This window comes from Bemisia tabaci, chromosome 6 (genome assembly GCF_918797505.1).
Source record: "Bemisia tabaci chromosome 6, PGI_BMITA_v3".
NCBI classification, from domain to species: domain Eukaryota; kingdom Metazoa; phylum Arthropoda; class Insecta; order Hemiptera; family Aleyrodidae; genus Bemisia; species Bemisia tabaci.
Window position 1 is genome coordinate 51,875,038 of NC_092798.1, and position 17,825 is coordinate 51,892,862.

General features: G+C 38.5%; 1 protein-coding gene and 1 long non-coding RNA gene across 3 annotated transcripts in view; one reads left to right on the forward strand and one right to left on the reverse strand.

The window, feature by feature from the left end:
- Positions 1-17,825, reverse strand: part of LOC109042038 (uncharacterized) — a 503,516-nt gene that overhangs the window by 184,522 nt on the left and 301,169 nt on the right. The window lies entirely within an intron of this gene.
- LOC140224892 (uncharacterized) lies at positions 5,468-14,638 on the forward strand. 2 transcript variants are annotated; one of them, XR_011900111.1, is made up of 3 exons: positions 5,468-7,319; positions 8,887-8,977; positions 14,433-14,638. It is a non-coding gene; the product is annotated as an uncharacterized lncRNA (long non-coding RNA). The 2 variants fall into 2 exon arrangements; XR_011900110.1 differs by lacking the exon at positions 14,433-14,638 and having other exon boundaries at positions 8,887-10,563.

A 17,825-nucleotide genomic window follows, 5' to 3' on the forward strand; every position in this document is an offset into this window, starting at 1 on the left:
AGCGCTTTATCGCGGCCATAAATTAATTGGGGGCGAGGTAGGCAACCTGTAACACACTCGCTCTCCTATTGAAAGCCCGGCATCTTGATCCGCGCCGTGCTCTCGCCCGCGTCTAAGAGATTATCCGTGTCTAAGCCTCGCGCAAAGCGGAAAGCACGTATCTACCTTTGCGACGTTGCGGATTTTAAGTTGATTCATGCTATCCAAGGAAAATTTATGGAAACTAGTTGGATGGACGAGGCATGTTAGTCATGTCTGCATTGACCATTTTGAGTAGAGCCACAAGTGGATCCCAAAAAGGAACCGGAGGGTTTACAATGTTGTAAAAATGTTGCTTCTTTATAATTTTCTAAAAAATCTCCTAGATTACCAAATAATTTTTGCTTCCCACCAAAAAATTCTTAATTTTAAAGGAGTGTAATCTTGTAGATTTTATTACTGTACATACAATTCACTGGGAAAAAACACATTGGATCTAGAGTCCAGACTCCTGAAAACATTGACAAGAAAAAATACTCTTGATTCAATCGGATTTTTGCTTGAATCATAACAAAATCCGCTTAAATTAAGAGGCTTGGTTCTTGATTTAAGCTAGATTCTGATTGAATCAAGGGTACTTTTTCTTGTCGATGTTTTTAAGGGTCTGGACTCTAGATCCAATGTGTTTCCTCTTTTCCTTTTTCTTCTTTATCTTATTTCCTTTCTCCCTCTACTTTCTCTTCCTTTCTTCTGTTCATCTGCTTCCTCCCCATATTGTGTATTCCCGTTCTTACAGTTTTCCTAACTGACATATGTTCAGAGTTCTAAACTATTACATCGCTCACACGTTTGATGAAAACGATTCTCATCTCAGTCATACTACACTAACCTGCTGCACCGCCCTTCCGAAAAATACGGACACATTTTTTTTACATCATTCCTCCATCAGTATTCAGGAAGCGTCCCGAAAGACCAAGTCCCTTTTTTCAGGGCAAGACCTCCTAACTCCGGGCAATTCAGGACATGTGTCTTGCCGGCTACACCGGCTTAAGAGACTCCGAAGTGATTTTCACGGCGTCGTTTAAGGATATTACCCGCACGGTTTCGCTCATCAAATATTTGCAGCGCAGACATAATCAGCATCCGCGAGGAGATCGCGCCTTCAACCGTCGCGCCTGCAACCCTCAACGCACGCAACGATATTACAATAGCGCCTCCTATCCCGACCCTCCGGGCGGAAAATCTTATATCGCGGATTCGCGGGAATCCTCCCCTCCCCCTCCACCGCCCTTGCGCGACTGTCTCATCATCCGTACCCCATCGCGGAAACGCGAATATTACACTGTGAGGCGTCGGAACGGAAAAATGCATCCGGGGGTGGGGCAGGGGGAGGGGGTGGATTTCTCATCATATTTCGTAATTCCGAGAGCGCTCGGACAAAATACCAAGCGATTGAGACGCGCGTAATTTTTGGATGAGCTGACGAATGGGCGATTCACAAGTTGAGGGCTGATTGGGGTGTCTCCGGTGACGAGGAAAGGCGACCCCCGGGGAAGGGGGGGGATGAAAACAGCCGCGCTGGAGAGACACGTCGTAGGGTCATTCGCACGATGCCGGATTTTTACTGATGAAACGCAAATTTTCTGGTAAATGTGCAAACGCTTTTCTTCGGAAATTCTGGAGGATGAGGTTTCATGGTATTTGCTGATTTGGAATTGTTTTCATTCTCAATCTCTATGTATACTCTTTTAGAAGGCAAATTCCTCATGAAAACTTAGGAATGGTTGGTTGATAGATACGTTTATTTAAAAGTGCTTTTAATATCTGGGTCATTAACATCTTGGAGGAAAGATCAAAATATTGTAGTACGGAATTTAAAAAATTTAAAAAGTAGGGGTCGCAAAATTAAAAGAGAGGACAAGGAAAGAATACACTAAATTTGAAGATTACCTCGTTTAAAAGAGAGGGGTTTCATGAAAAAACTTTGAAAGTATGGTATTGAGATCAGAAAGTGGAAGAAAAAGTTTGGATCTTAATTGTTGGCGGGTAGGACAAGTTATTAAAACGTGTCTAACTGAGAGGGGGACATTATTAAAAGTGCTTTTAATATCTGGTCATTAACATCTTAGAGGAAAGATCAAAATATTGTAGTACAGAATTTAAAAAATTTAAAAAGTAGGGGTCACAAAATTAAAAGAGAGGACAAGGAAAGAATACACTAAATTTGAAGATTACCTCGTTTAAAAGAGAGGGGTTTCATGAAAAAAACTTTGAAAGTATGGTATTGAGATCAGAAAGTGGAAGAAAAAGTTTGGATCTTAATTGTTGGCGGGTAGGACAAGTTATTAAAACGTGTCTAACTGAGAGGGGGACATTACAAGAGATGCAGGTTGGAAAACGTAGGAATGTCTCAGGCAGCGTTACAAGTTTTCTGTAATTTCAAGCTCTGCAGAATCACCAGGGATTTATATTACTAAATTCCCAGAATTTGCAAGGTTTTTAGTGTATTTTTCGAAGATTATACACTACTAGGGGACCCTGCCCCCTGACCACTACGCGGATCAACCCCCGGGAGGGCGCCTTGCGCCCTTAGGCCCGCTTCACGGGCCCTATACGCATATGTATAGGCAAAAATGTTCTTCCATTTTAATACACCATTTTGTGTTCGAGCTGCATAGATTTCAAAATTTTTTGACGCGAAACACTCAGATTTGTAAATGATGAAGAATAGCTGGATGTACATAATTTCACAGTCCACTTACTGGAGAAATGTCCATTTATTATGTTATTTTAAATACTTAATTAAAAAAAAAAAAAAAAAAAAAAAAAAAAAAAAAAAAAAATCGGATTTCGACCGTTAAGAGTTAATAATATTTGGCCCGTCCCGACGCGACGCAGCGCCTGCCTTCTCACTTTGTATCCGCTGTTTATCTGCTGTAAATATTAATAGAAATTCAGCAATCAAGTAAACTGACCAATGCCACAGATCGAAGCCGGAAAAATTGAGTTAACCTTATACCTTGGACCTTGAGCCTTGAACCCTGAGCGATGTACCGTTCCTCAACTCTTCGAATGAGGAGCCCTTCACGAGCTTTTCCATTGTTTATTGTTTATTCGAGTCACTCAGGTAGAATCCCACACCTTGACGTTTCTAGCGGAAACGACATATCTCTCTCGCTATTAACATTGGACTTAAGTGACATGAGCTTTAAAAGCTCTACAACATTAAAAGTTCGGGGGTTTCATAATTTTTCGCACATCTACATCTACTACAGATGACATACATGTAAAGATCATCCTTATCGGTCCGGCAGTTCGTCAGAAATAGTGCTTCCAAGATTTTGCTTGTGGCTGTATAATATAGATGCTTTGGTGATATTTCTAAAAAAAACTTGATTTTCACGGAATACTTTAAACGCGGTGTCTCTTTAAAATATAAAAATTCAATGTTCTGGCTGGAAGAAAAAAATGTTACGGTTCCTAAACATAATCCACTGACTTTTCGAGGTTCCAATTTCCAGCAGGTGACGGGGCCCCCTAGACCCTTGGGCCCGCCCGCACTGAGGGCCCAAGGGCCCTACGTTTACGTAGGTATTTGCAATATTTGGCAGCTACCGAGCGGACATACGGTGTTCTTCCTAAACACAACGAAGTTAAAACACGGAGCGGCGCACGATGGATCGATTCATTGGTATAGGTCGGTCATGGGCGATTCGGGCAAATCGCATTTTTTAAGGGGCAAAAGTGTTCCTCAAGAGTTATATTTTAAGGATCTGACATTGATTTGGGACAAAACATGTTCATTTTTGTAACAGAAGCCATCAAAGAGGGGCTTCGCGTAACTTTCAATTTTAGTGAAAATTCCATTAAGGTGGTTCGATGGACTCGATATTTTGTATCAGAACGACACGCGATAAATCGCATCGATTAGTTCCATTTTCTCAGCTACTTGTAATTTTTGGGGGATTTTGATATCGCAATTCTGTTGTCAGGAGACTAAAGAATTCATTTACCAATTTTGACAAACAAATTCAACTTAACAAAGGCGTGGTTTTTTTAGAGGAAAAATATAGCATTCGATACTAATATCGAAACTGCAGTCGAATGCGATATTTTTCCTCTAAAAAAACCACACCCATATTACGTTGAATTTGTTTGTCAAAATTAGTGAGTGAATTCTTCAATATCCTGACACCAGAATTGCGATCTCAAAAATTTGAAAAAAATGACAAGTCACTGAAATTATGGACCGAATCGATGCGATGAATCGCACGTCGCTCTGACACGAAACATGGACTCCGTCGAATCACCAAACAAGGAAAGTGGTGCAAAGTGCAAGATGAATGAACCGGTAAATCCAAGTACCCTTATTATTAATTGGACGTATTTCTATCAACTGGAACTACGTGCATTATGGCGTGAGCCCTGTTATGCACATATTCTTGTGGGTCTCAGGGCTCATGTCTTAATGCACATAGTTCCGTTTGGTAGAAATACGTTCATTTGTCATTCCCTGGAGAATCCTACTTTTTCCCTGTCTTCGACAGCGGACCGCAGTCTTCAATAATCGGCCGTGTCAATCAATAGGATCGCTACATTTTTTCTTAGTCTTCTTCATCTTTAACTTCGTCGATCAATTGCAATGATCAGGCCATTGCCGGTCATATTTCTATAAAAAACCGAATTCCTCGATCAATTTTCCAACCTTGAAACGAGCTTACGTCCCTCCATCAAAGGATCGATGAATCAAGACATTATCAAGCGTCAAATCGTCGCTTCTCCGACGAAAGGACACATCTCAATTTCCACGTGAGCTTTATTTTACATACAAATCAATTCTTTTCGCGGCTCATGCGGAAATCGTTGTACGCCGCTACGTCAGAGAAGCGACGAGATGACGGTCGACGTCTATGACGATCTGGCGACGCGGGAGCCCAGGATGCTGCGTACGAGATGAGGATGAGATGAATGGCTATAGGTGAGAGCATCTCATCATCGAGGCCTCATCGCATCGTGCATTCGAGCATTCGTGTCGGCGCAATTGCCCTTTCGGGGAAATGCATCCTGATCATCTTGATTGAGACGCATCGGACGCTCGGGTCCGCGAGGATTTCACAAAGCACAATCCAGGCAACATGACAATAGCACATTAAATCCAAGTCTTAGTGTCTAATGCTGTCGTGCTAAGGAAGAACGCCGTATGCGCCTTCAGACGTTGCCAAGTTTCTTTTGACAAAAACCGGATTCACGGGGAAAAAAACACAGTGGATCTAGAGTCCAGACTCTTAAAAATATCGACAAGAAAAAGTCCTCTTGATTCAATCAGAATCCAGCTTAAATCAAGAACCAAGACTCTTAATTTAAGCGGATTTAGTTTTGATTCAAGCTTAAATCTGATTGAATCAAGAGTATTTTTTCTTGTCAATGTTTTCAAGAGTCTGGACTCTAGATCCAATGTGGTTTTTTTTCCAGTGTTGCTGTTGGCTCAGTTGCGATGGTCACAGAATTATGTTTTGATGCTTGATTATTGCGGTTCACCTAAAATTAATAAGATCGGTCCAAGCAGCAACTTTCTACGTTCAATATTAACCGAGGTATCGTCCTTTGAAAAGTCAGGTTTTTGACGTCATCCATCGCGGTAGTGACACCTTTGGTTTCTTCCACCTCGCTTTTATCAGTCAGTGATGCACTGCTTACTCAGCGTGATACTTGGATGAACGCAAGGTGAAAAAAACCAAGGGTGTCACCACCGCGATGGATGACATAAAAAACCTGAATTTTCAAAGGGCGATATCTCGGTTAATATTGAACGTAGGAAGTTGCTGTTTGGACGGATTTTCTTATTTTTAGCTAATCTACTACAAGGATCATGCATAAAACCACGATTTTGTGACCAACGCAACGGACTCATTTACCGGGAAAATAGTGAATATGTTCTCCCAAAATTTTCAGACGATTTACCACGCAATTTAATGTAAATATCTGAAATTTTCAAGGAAAAATATGCATAAATTTCGTAAAAAATAAATTCTTTATCCAGGAAAATGCGGAAATCCTCGAATGTTCATACGGCGTTCTTCCTTAGCACGGCAGAATTCAAGCCGAGTCGATTACAATCAAGAAATGCCTTGAAGGAGGAGTGGATTCTAGATTTTTCCTATGTGATTTATGTTATTTTTGAGTAATTTAAACACTTGAATTCGTATGTGATACGCCCGTGGCAAGGGTTCGCGACGACCCACACCTACGCAAAAGAGGGAGGCACGCTTGAAATGACAAAATTTTTCGGGGGGGGGGGGGGTGTCTGGAGGTAAGTGACATTTTGGACAAAGGGAGAAGGAGAGGTCAAAGGTCGGGAAAAATGGGTTCTGTAATTCATGGACGAACCCGCACTACTTTTCAGCAAAAAAAAGGAAAGTTGTGAAAAGTGAGAGATGAATTAATCCGGGAAATCCAGGTACCCTCATTAATTATTGTAATGATTGGACGTATTTCTATCAAACGGAACTACGTGCATTATGACGTGAGCCCTGTTATGGACATATTCGTATGGGTCTCAGGGCTAATGTCGTAACGCACATAGTTCCGTTTGATAGAAATACATCCAATTAGTTTTCAGTTCAATGAAGACATTTTCTTTTGTGAGCTTGCACTGACCTTTCACCTGGGAAACCCGAAATGTAGGGATATTTTGGAAATCGAAGCCACTCTTTTGTTTTCGAGAACAACAAGGAAAACTTTGGAGACCTCGAGGGCTCGGAACTTCTGGTACTTTGGTCAGTCGAAGTCGCGCAGCCGTAGGGGTTGAGCTTGAGTGTAGAGGATAATCAAATCGGAAGTATATTTTATCGGAAATATATTCATCTCGGGACCGCGTGTGATAGTCGTGTTATTCAAGTGCATTACCATCAGTGTAGTTTCGTGTTCGGTACTATAGTTTCGTGTTCGGCACTATCGTGTTCGGTACTTTAGTTTCGTGTTCGGTACTATATTTTCGTGTTCGGTACTTTATTTCCGTGTTCGGTACTTTACTATTAAAATTTTTTTCTGTGAATTATTTCGTGATTATAGAAAGTGCAGTGAATAGTTGAACAACCTTACTTTCCGCAAGTTTTCTATCCGCCGAAAGTTTTCGTCAGCGACCCTCTACTTTTTCTGTCCAGTGTAATAGTTTGCCGTGTTTTACAGTAAGTGGAGTTACTATTTGTCACTCACTCGTGTCGGTTGTCATTGTGCGAATTTTCGGAAGTGTTTATTCTGTGATTATTTTTATGAAATTTGATTTGAGGATATCGTTTCGGAAGTCAATTTGCTCACGTGTATTCCTCAGCGTTGATTCGGTAAGTCGCTTGATGTCATCAACAAAATGGTTATTTTTTTCATTTTTTCTTTTATTACGAGAGAAGTGTGGTACATTTAATATCGATGACTTAAGTGTGAAACCACGTATTTCCAGTAAAATTTATGCTACCATTTTATTTTATCGAGAAAAATCAAGTCGACTGTTGGGCTTGATATCTTTACAGAACACTGGAAAAAAACCACATTGCATTTAGAGTCCACACTCTTGAAAACATTAACAAGAAAAATACTCTTGATTCAATCGGATTTTTGCTTGAATCAAAACGAAATCCGCTCAAATTAAGAGGCTTGGTTCTTGATCTAAGCTAGATTTGATTGAATCAAGAGTACTTTTTCTTTTCGATGTTTTTAACAGTCTCGACTCTAGATCCAATGTGTTTTCTTTCCAGTGAATATTTTGCTAAAAGAGAGGAAAAATCGAGGTAGTTTTCAAGGAATAAGTTGACTAGTTTTACCAAGAAAAAATAAAGTGTATCAGGAGGTCCGGGACGTCGCAGACGGAGATAGGTGGTTTCGCACTTCGGCCATCGATATTTAATATAAGAATCCCTGTGGGCGATAATCTTTTGATTTTCTCGAGATTTTTTTCACAATCAGTGGAGTTATCGAGGTATTCTGCGTATTGACATGTGTTGCAATTTTTTGCATTTGCGAATTAACTAACTTCTTCATAAATCGATGGCCAAAGTGGAAAATCATGCATTTCTATTGTGGTGCCATAAAATTTCCACCTTTATTTTATTTTTCGAAAAGAAACAAGCAAACTTCATAGCTTGAAATTTATACAAAGTATTCTGCAAAAATTGAAAAAAAATCACGGAAGTTTTAAAGAAATTAGGTAGACCAGTTCCCCCGAGAAAAAATGAAGTATGACAGAAAATCTGTTGAGTAGCAGACGGAAACGCGTGTTTCTACACTTAAGGTGATTCGATGGACGCGATATTTTGTGTCAGAACGGCATGCGATATATCGCATCAATTGGTTCCATTTTTTCAGTGTTCGTCATTTTTCTCCAATTTTGAGATCGCGATTCTGTTGTCAGGAGACTAAAGAATTCACTTACCAATTTTAACAAAGAAATTAAACGTACTAAAGGCGTGGTTTTTTTAGAGAGAAAACATCGCATTCGATACTGATATCGAAAGTGCACTCGAATGCGATATTTTCTCTTTAAAAAACCACGCCTTTATTAAGTTGAATTTCTTTGTTAAAATTGGCAAGCGAGTGCTTTAGTCCCTGACAAAAGAATTGCGATCTCAAAATTGGAGAGGAATGACGAGTAGCTGAAAAAATGGAACCAATGGATGCGATATATCGCATGCCTTTCTGACACTAAATATGGCGTCCATCAAATCTCCTTAGGTCGTCGATATGAAAATGTTTAATCGTTGAAAATTGATTATTATTGAATACATTATGTGAGAATATTGTAATTTGGTGGTAAAAAATCAGTTTTATTCCATTATTTTTCAACATTATTTCAATTTATTTGTTAAGCTGTTCCATATACTAGACAATTCATTACATTAATTTTTTTCTTTGCAGCCAACATTCGAGAAGGCGATGAACGAGGATGGAAATCTTCACCCTACGCATCAGAGCTGTTCCTGACCTTGCAGATCATCGCTTCTTCACGGTAAGATCTCTCAAGCTTCCTCCTATTTCGAAAATTAAGGTGATTCGATGAACGCCATATTTTGTGACAGAACGGCATGCGATGTATAGCATCGATTAGTTCCATTTTTCCGGCGACTCGTCATTTTTCTCGAATTTTGAGATCGCAATTCTATTGTCAAGAGACTAAATAATTCACTTATCAATTTTGATGAACAAATTCAAAGTATTAAAGGCTCGAGGAAAATAGAGGAAAAATACTGCATTCGAATGCGATATTTTGTCTCATAAAAAAAACCCACGACTTCATTACGATGAATTTGTTCGACAAAATTTGGTAGGTGAATTCTTCAGTCTCCTGACAACAGAATTGCGATCTTAAAATTCGAGAAAAATGACAAGTAGCTGAAAAAATGAAACCAATTGACGCGATATTTCGCATGTTGTTCTGGCACAAAATATGGCGTTCATTGAATCACCTCAACTTCTAATGAATCGGTTACTGTCAATAATTTCAATTTTTGAAATGGGCTGCTAAAAAATTTGAGGGGCTTGGAGGACAAGGCGCATAAGTGCAGTTTTTGAGAAAGTTGAGATTTTAATGATTTCAAGTAAAACTAGTCTAAGTGTATATTTTGTGAAAAATTCCCTCTCAAATTTCAATTTATAAGCTTCAAAAAGTAAGTTTGAACTTTCTTTCCGCCATAAGGATCCGTGTAATTTTGAGACTTCAAATACATATTTCTCGATAATGATTTCAAGTAAAACTAGTCTTAGTGCATATTTTGTGAAAAATTCCCTCTCAAATTTCAATTTTTAAGCTTCAAAAAGTCAGTTTGAACTTTCTTTCCGCCATAAGGATCCGTGTAATTTTGAGACTTCAAACACATATTTCTCGATAATGATTTCAAGTAAAACTAGTCTTAGTGCATATTTTGTGAAAAATTCCCTCTCAAATTTCAATTTTTAAGCTTCAAAAAGTCAGTTTGAACTTTCTTTCCGCCATAAGGATCCATGTAATTTCGAGACTTCAAACACATATTTCTCCAGGTAGCAAAAACTGCACTTACGCGCTTTGTCCTACAAGCCTCTCATTCTTCCTCAACGCTGATCATCGCCGCTGTCATCATTCAGGCGATTTAAGGTAAAATCAACTTAAGGTGATTCGATGGACGCCATATTTTGAGTCAGAATGGCATGCGATATATCGCATCAGATTTTTTCAGCTACTCGTCATTTTACTCCAATTTTGAGATCGCAATTCTGTTGTCAGGAGACTAAAGCACTTACTTACCAATTTTAACAATGAAATTCAACGTAACAAAGGCGTGGTTTTTTTTAGAGAGAAAACATCGCATTCGATACTGATATCGAAAGTGCACTCGAATGCGATATTTTCTCTCTAAAAAAAACCACGCCTTTATTACGTTGAATTTCATTGTTAAAATTGGTAAGCGAGTGCTCTAGTCTCCTGACAACAGAATTGAGATCTCAAAATTCGAGAAAAATGACGAGTAGCTGAAAAAATGAAACTAATCGACGCGATATTTCGCATGTCGTTCTGGCACAAAATATGGCGTTCATCGAATCACCTCAACTTCTAATGAATCGGTTACCGTCAATAATTTCAATTTTTGAAATGGGCTGCTAAAATATTTGAGGGGCTTGGAGGACAAGGCGCATAAGTGCAGTTTTGGAAAAAGTTCAGATTTTAATGATTTCAAGTAAAACTAGTCTTAGTGCATATTTTGTGAAAAATTCCCTCTCAAATTTCAATTTTTAAGCTTCAAAAAGTCAGTTTGAACTTTCTTTCCGCCATAAGGATCCATGTAATTTCAAACTTAAACACATATTTCTCGAGGTAGCAAAACTGCACTTACGCGCTTTGTCCTACAAGCCCCTCATTCTTCCTCAACGCTGATCATCGCCGCTGTCATCATTCGGGCGATTTTAGGTAGAATCAACTTAACTACATTTCGTCGCTCCTCTGACGTAAGGGCGTAACTTGATTTCTACGTGACCCCTGTGCTCCGTATAACTCTATGCTTTCTAAGGCTCATGCAAAAATCTAGATACGCCCTTACGTCAGAGGAGCGACGATTTGACGGTGCTTAGTTTTTCCTGATGTTCTGTTTCTGTAATACTGCAGAACTACGGAACATAATGCCTTGAAACTGTCTTATTTTTCCAAGATTCTGCAGAATAAACTATTCACTGAATTCGCTACGACAGGATTCAGCTTCATTTTTTGTCATTTCCCGGACGAAGAAACGTAACTCCATTCCAAGGTTGTCAAATTGATTCAAAGAATTCAATTTTTCACAAACACGAGAAAGCGAAATCTTTATCCAAAATTTATTTTCGTTTTTCATGAGATCAGCGGAAAAATCAGTGAAATGTACAATTAATACCTAACATTTTCCTTTACAAATTCAAATTTACGAGGCGAAATCTGGCAACAATGAAATGGACCACATTTTGCAAAAAGGAACCACTATTTCTGGCTCATTTTAGAAACAACGTATATGCCATTGGTTTCCCTGTGCAGAACGGTGGTTTTATGGAAGAGTCAGAAATAGTGGTTCCTTATTGCAAAATGTAATCCAAATGTAGTTATGTTCTTTCGTGGGAGGTAACGACGAATTGGACTGCATTTTGCAATTTGGAACTATAAATTCTGGCTCATCTGAAAAAAACACTTATGTGCATAGGGATACTAATGGCACATGCGTTTTTTTTAAACCGGGCCAGAATTTATAGTTCCAAATTGCAAAATGCAGTCCAATTGAGGGAGGAAAATAGATTAAAAAGCCTCCCAATGAGTGGCCCCGTTTCGTCGCTCCTCTGACGAAAGGGCGAATCTCAATTTCCTCGTGAGCCCTGGGTCACATTCAAATCCATGCTTTCTGCGGTTCATGTGAAAAGTGAGATACGTCCTAATGTCAGAGGAGCGACCTTTTTTGAAACCCGGGGATTTCATTCGTACGTGACCGAAATGAAACCTTATGATGAGACAAGCCTCCGGTAAAAATTTTAGCTTGAGGATACGTTTGGTTTTGGACAGTGGCGTGGCGTGAATTGCGATGTATCGATTCTCATGCCATTTAAAGCTATGGTAAAGAATCGATTATTAAGGTGTTCGCTGCGAACACCCTGTCTATCGATCCTTTTTCATAGGTTTAAATGGCATGACAATCGATATATCGCAATTCACGCCACGCCATTGGTTTTGGAGCTACAGCGTTGCAAAGTTTGCATGTTTGAGTCTTAAAAATCTTCATATTTTTGAAGAATTTCTTCCAAAAGCCAATTTCAAAGTAATGTAAGTAACAAGTAATGTAAGTTTCAAGTAAACATGACGCGTAACTGAAAAATTATAAGAAAATCCGTAGTAAAAGTTTCAAATTGTGGATGAGCCGTTAATAGCAGTACAACGTTGCAAAAATTACATTCTTGCCCTTTAAAAATACCCATTTTTTATAGTTTTGTATATTGTAGCAGTATTTGAGACATAAAATATACAATTAGAGATACTCGCAGACTCATAGTAAAATTTATATCAGTATACGATAATTTTAGGCAATGCAGCGTTGCAAAGTTTAGACGTATAGCATAGATTTAATCAGTATACGATAATTTTGGGCAATACAGCGTTGCAAAGTTTACATCTTTCATCTATGAAAATGTCTACTTTTTCTTGTTATTGTATTGGAGACAAGATACAATATGAGTTAATGGTTAATAGTGTGAAGCGAAATGTGGAGGCTTTATGTTGATCCTGGGTGACAATTGCATTAAAATAACATCGTTGCAAATTTTATCTGCTTTTCTTTTAACATTCGATTGTATAAAATTAGTTAAAAATAAGGATACTTCCAATAGTTATTTTACTTTAAAATGTAATTCCAGAGGATTTTTGGAATACAATGGATGATTCAGCATCAGCGTTGCTTTCAAGATCTGAAATATTCTGCCTAGACTTAGTTGCAAATTCAACCTTTTTTAGGTGTAATGAAGAAACTAACATAGAATATGGAGGCGTTTGGGTTTTTTTAAGTAGAAATAAATCTTGATACAGACGATACATTCATTATGCCTTAAAAAACTGAGTATGTTGAACGTAAGAATGGAAGATTTTGAAAATATTAAAGAAAAAAAAAAAAAAAAAAAAAAAAAAAAAAAAAATGCAAAGTAAATTAAATGAACGAAAAATAATAAATACACCAACAAAACAATAAAATATAATTTAAAACCTAAATAGAATATTTAAATCACTGTTGCGTTAATGTATAAAAAACCCAGACGCCTCCTTAAGAGAGAATTTTAAAATTATTTAAATATGACTTTTGGAGGGTGAAAGTTTAAAATTGGCATCATGTTGAGGCGTTTTCTATAGATTTGAAGGCAAGACAGGACTGATACTGAAGCATCACATGAATAAAATATTTTGAAGGAAGAAGATAAAAAACTATAAAAAATACAAAAATAAAAAAAAAATGAAAAATAATGTACGGTAGAAAGTCATATAAAAATGAAAGAAAAAAATGTCAATGTAAATAAAAAAATAAGCAAAATCAAATAACTACTGGAAGCATCTTTATTTTAAAATCGTCTATTATTTATTGCTTGGAGAGAATTGTGAATAAACTTGGCGAAAGTATTATTGCAAAAACCAATTGTCACTTGGAACAGACATCAGACCTTGATATTTTGGATTGATATGAGGGATGATACCCATTGATTTTATCTTAAACTGGAAAAAAAAATTTAAAAAAAAATCATATTTCGTTGAGTTCAAAATTGTAAGCTTGGCAACGCTGTATCACTACAAATCAATCTTACATCTGCAGATAACGTTAATGGTTTATTTCATAAAAAAACAAAAAAAACAAAAAAACAAAAAACAAAAAAAACAAAAAACAAACAAACAAACACTGAACTTAAAAATAAAAACATTTTTAAAGCTTATATACATAAACTTTGCAACGCTGTATCGTTAAATCTATACTTACACTCGCGGTAAAACTTTTACACAAGACTAATCTTATCATAGAATTTCAGCTAAACCACATTATCATACCTTTAGGTGGTCAATAAGTTCGTTTTTTAATTCAAAAACGGAACAAAATGAGCATTTTTATAGGTCTGTGATGTCAAGTTTGCAACGTTGTATCAACAGAATTAACAGCATTAACGTAGAAAAATTATTTATTATTAACGTATTTTTTTAGAAAAATGTACACTGACTGTTGATAAAATGTCTTAAAATATCATGAAACATCCAATGACAGTTGTTTACAGAAAGTAAGATACTTGATAATACGATAATCTTTAAAGCTTAAATATGGAAACTTGTCAACGCTGTATTTCTAAAACCAGACGTATCCTCAAGCTAAGATTTTTACTGGAGACATGGGTCATCATAGAGCAAAGTAACAATATGTAACAATTTTGGATGATTATTCATGAATTTCCAGAGTGCCTCGTGTCTTTGGAAGAATTTTTGACGAGCCGGGGTCTAAAAGTGCGTCGTGGTGGAAATTAACTGTTAAACCTTGTTAGGTTATCGACTGCTTTACTTCCTTCTTGCCTTCAATCTGGTGAAGATTGAGCAGAGAGCGCCGAGAGCGGTCTGAGTCAACGTTACTTAATTTGAACTAAATTTTGCAATTCGGAGCTACAATTTCTGGCTCATCTATAAAAACACTTATGTGCATATGATACTATGGGTACTTACGTTGTTTCTAAACTTGAGACACAAATTTTAGTGCTCAATTGCAAAATGCAGTCCATTTGTGTGTGGATCTGTGTAAAAAGAGCTTCTCCTCCGGGAGAAAATTGTTCTTAACTTTTTGCGAACACATGAACAACATTTTTCTACAACCTAGGAATTTTTGTCTTCAAGCTTCACGACAGTTTTTGAGATTTAGGATCAAATTTCCTGAGTAAAGGAATTTTGTCCCCAGAAAGATAGGTCTCCTCTTACAGATCTGGTCACTAGTAAAAGGGGCCCGGCATATTGTTATGAAAGGTAGCTTCCACATGAATAATAAGTTTTCCTCCGCTCCAATAGCCTCCAGACTCATTTGGACCACATTTTGCAATTGGGAACTATAATTTCTGACTCAGTTTAGAAATAACTTATGAGCCATTAGTTTCCCGATGCACAAAAGTGTTTTTAAGGATGAGCCAGAAATTTTAGTTCCTAATTGCAAAATGTAGTCCATTTAACCCTCGTCTGTCACATATAAGTAGAACTGACCAGACGTTTAAATGTAAAACTTGTCTCCCGTACGAAGGAATGTAACTCCATTCCAAGGTCACCAAATTGACTCAAACAATTAATTTATTTTACAAAGTTATGCCTGTGCAATTTTCAGGCACAACTTTGTAAAACAAATTAATGAAAATGTGCCTGTGTAATTTTTATTTTAATTTTGCATGAAATCTCGGGGAAAATTATCAATGAAATTTCCAGTTAGGAAAGTTCAAGATCCTCCTACTTAATATGCAATTTGCGAGGGGACATTTGGCAACATTGAAATGAAGTTACGTTCTTTCATGCGGGAAACGATGAGCTCTCTTAAGTTTAGTTTTACTGTGCCGAGGCAAGTGAACCACCAAAACTTTCATTATTGCTATACTAGAGGTTGTTTTGCAAAACGAAAAAAATTCCGCCTGAGGTTACTGTTTTACGACTAATATTTATAATCCGTCTTGGTCAATTTTGCTCTTTCAATGACAATTTGTATTGAAAGTGTTGATTTACAACATTATGGTAGTAGTTTTTGTGTAATTTTTGGTTTGTTGGGTAGCCAGTGCTATGGGTTAAAATAAACTGTTAACTCACGTTAACTTGAAATTCAGGAACTTAATAGTCGAAGCTTTTCGGCCTCAGCCGTCGTCAGGACTTAGCAAAAAACACAGTTTGAGACAATAAATGATTAATTTTGATTAATATCAGTTCATACATATGATGAACGAGTGTGTTTCGGTGTAGTTGTGTTTCATTGAGTTTCTTATTGATTCAACGTTATTTCTACCGGAATAAATGATGAAAAATGGACGGCTCGTGCAGTGGCGTGGCGCGCTTTGCGATATATCGATTTATCGGCCATTTAAACCTATGGAAAAGGATCGATAAACAGGGTGTTCGTAGCGAACACATTAATAATCGATTTTTTACCATGGATTTAAATGGCATAACAATCGATATATCGCAATTCACGCCACGCCACTGGGATCGCAAGTTCTTCTGTCCTCAGGACTTTTGTCTAGGAATGAGATTCTTGATTATAAATAAGATGTTCAACATTTTTCTATTGCTCACCATTTTGAGACTTTTCCTAACTTCGAATGAAGTGACCGAATCACTTCCTTCGTCAATTCTCTGTCTCGGTGACGGAGTGTGCGTTTGTCTTCTGAAGCACTGTCAGAAGTCTATTACTGGCTACTAGATTCCCTGGGGATCAAATAGACTATATTCTACGATAAAAAAAACTACTATTTACGGCTCATTCGTGAAAGTACCTCTTCGTATAGGGTAAAATCAAAGTTTGAGGAGAGGGAGAAGAATAGAAAGAGGAGGAAGAAAAAGATAAGAGAAAGAACAGGAAGAAAAGAGAGAAGAGAGGAGAGAAAAGAAGAGACATGGGAGAAGAAGAAGAGAAGAATAGAGAGAACATAAAAGAGAATAAAACAGTGAAAGCACACAGTAAAACAGTGAGAGGGAAATTGAGAAGGAAATTGAGAAGGAAAGCGCGAGAAGGAAAGCGAGAAGGAAAGCGAGAAGGAAAGCGAGAAGGAAAGCGAGAAGGAAAGCGAGAAGGAAAGCAGAGGAAAGCGAGAAGAAAAGTGAGAAGAAAATCGAGAGGAAAAGCGAGAGGAAACGTGAGAAGAGAGAGAAAAGGGTCTGGTGCCGGAGCCTCCTCGTGGTGGACCTGGGGCGGGTCTCTGACCCGTGCCAAACGCCGGCAAACCTGTTGTGATTCTGCACCCTCCCTCGCCTCTGGTTGTTAGCCCATATCTCTTCACACATCGTAACGAGCAATTTAGGATCAAGCGCATCCTTGGTACGTTATTACCTTGGTTGTTAGCCCATATCCCTAATACGCTCGGGCATGGATCAACCGCTTCCTCGGTGCCCTGCTTCGCGCGCAGCAGGGCTGTTCACACCTTGGATGTTAGGCCATATCCATTGCAGCCTTGGATCAAGCGGAACCTTGGTACGTTATTACCTTGGTTGTTAGCCCATATCCCTGGCTTACGGAAGAGATCAAGCGGAACCTGAGGAACATGAGGGGAACGATGATCTTCAGAGGACCACTGATAGTAGTTAGGCCATATCCTTGAACCGCGAGGTGCAAGGATCAACCGGTACACAGTGGTCTGAAAATCCCGATCTGTGACCGACTTTGCGCGATTCGCCAGTGACCAATTGCAGGGGTGACCGATCGAAGCCTGGCGATCCTGTACTGGTCAACCTCCGGTATCTGCCGATGCTTGCGCATTAAGTCTAAAGCCGTCATCCCCCCCGGGACACTTTAGACCAGGCAAAGTCGGAACCGGAGGGTCGGACGCCTCTCAAACGGGCTGGTGGTTGGGGCGATGTTGCAGATTGAAGTAGGTTTTGATGCAGGACGAGCCGAATACTTCACGAGAGTTCCGGGGTCTCGTGGCTCAGGGTATTCTGTTCTCCTGGGCCGAACAAGCCGGACAAAGTTTCAGCAATCTCTATCTCTGTAGAGAGTATCCAGCTACGAGTTTGTTGTCTCACTGCTGGATCGCACGGTGGTAGAGGAGTTCCCTGCATTCGGTCATTGGCGAATTGTTCACTGTTGTGAGTGAGGGTGCGCCCAGAACGCCAACCC